At 49.3% G+C, this 1822-nt stretch overlaps 1 pseudogene; it reads right to left on the bottom strand.

Annotated features, from left to right (window-relative positions):
* Positions 1-547: 547 nt before the first annotated feature.
* Positions 548-1273, bottom strand: LOC115321575 (annotated as a pseudogene).
* Between the last annotated feature and the right edge of the window lie 549 nt (positions 1274-1822).

Below are 1822 nucleotides of genomic sequence, written 5' to 3' on the forward strand. Positions count from 1 at the left end.
CGGTCACGGTTAAGTAACACGCAGTTGAAGTCCCCGCCTAGAATGACTTTTCCTGGCGTGTCCAACATTCGTATCAAAGTCTTGAAAAAAAGAAGGCGTTCAGAAGCATTATTCGGTGAATAAGCTGACACTAGACGCACTAGTTCATTTTTATTGAGGCAATCCACTCTGCTGACGCGACCGTCTGCGCTGAGCTCACAATCAACAACGGAAAAACACCTTTTTTCTTTTTGACAAGCACCGCCGTTCCTCCAGACGCGTTGCCAAGAGTTAATGTGTGGAAGCACCAAAACACGTGCCCAAAGTACTGCACGAAGTCTTTTGCGTGCTCATGGGTGGAAATTCTTGTCTCCTGAATGAACGCAATATCTATGCGTTTTAAAGCAGCAGACTGAGTATCCATTATTACGCTTCATTGCAACAGTACTAATAGCGTTAAAGGTTGCGATTTTCAATGAATTAGAGTTTTTAGCCATTTAATAAAGTGTTGGAGTTGGGATGGCTTACATGTTTGACAGAACGTCGTCAATCTTCGAAGGCCGTTTTCTCAAGTGCTGAAGCACCCTGCTGTGGGTGCTTCAGCACCCACAGCGGGGTGCTTGTGGGTCAGAAGAGTAAATCGTTGATCAGCCGCAGTCATAAGCGCTGCAGTTTTTGCCGTTGATCGCTCCCCCTTCCTTTAGACTGGCGCTTTCGCTCCGGTGACGTCTTGACCCGGGTTACCATCTGCCTCACTCGCCTTTCTGTTTTCCTCCCCCTTTTTTTCGACCAGCTTTGCCTTGACTTGTCCTTCTTGCGAGTTCTCTTTTGTCTTCGGCGACGGCATCTCTGTCACCTTGACTTCTGCGACGCTGCTTGCTGGTGGTGCTGAATTCGCTGTTCCGACGACGTCAAATGGCAATTCAGACGCCTTACCCGTCGAAGTCCCGGCAATGGTCTCCTCCATTTCATCTTGGTCCATCAAGTTGTCGACGTTTTGTGGTTCGGTTGCAGGCCTCTTTTTTGCCGCATACGTTTTGATGCAGTTGTCCTCCTCATGTCCGTAAGTGTAGCACGTCCCGCACCACGGGGTGCGACACTTCGTGCGCATGTGTCCCAACTTCTTGCACCGTAAGCACTGAGGTGGACGGCATGGAATGGACGCCAATGCTGGCATTCTGAGGATGTTGGTTTGATGCGGGATAGCGTCCACTGTGATACCTTCCTTGAGCATCATTGTGAGTGTTAGCGTTGTTGTCTCTACATTCTGAAAGCCTGGTTGCCTCCACTTTTCGCGCACGGTTGATTTCACTTCCTTGTGCGACCCGAATGTCTTTTGCACCTTCGTCGGGATCGCAGACGGGAACCCAGTGAACTTTGAATGATTTCTCACTCAGATTCGGATCGATGACCAGGCAGGTCTTGCCCTTGACGTTGAGCACTGCCGCATGCAGCAGCTCCTCCAAGGTGAGTATCCAAACGTGGTTGTACTGGAAGGCACCGAAGCCGGCCACGTCATTTGTGTCAACGACGTCCTTCCATTTCGTCGTTTACCCTGAGACTGGGGGGGGGGGGGGGGGGGGGGGGGGGGTTTGAAGAGCAGAAGTAACAGAAACAGACAGGCGTCGCGAAAGTCGTCAATGCGATACGGTCTTGCTGATGGGTCACCGTGTAGAAATATTGAGTTAAAACAATACCGTCCTGTTGGCAGCGTAGGCAGGATAATGATGTAGTCCTGGGCAGACTTGTACGTTATCCGTTACAAATAACGAAATTACTTGTCATCTCTTACATTTATCGGTAATTTAGTAACGGAATTATTACCAATTTTCTAGAGTAATCT

The sequence above is a fragment of the Ixodes scapularis genome, unplaced genomic scaffold, assembly GCF_016920785.2.
Source record: "Ixodes scapularis isolate PalLabHiFi unplaced genomic scaffold, ASM1692078v2 PGA_scaffold45__5_contigs__length_3442486, whole genome shotgun sequence".
Lineage (NCBI taxonomy): Eukaryota > Metazoa > Arthropoda > Arachnida > Ixodida > Ixodidae > Ixodes > Ixodes scapularis.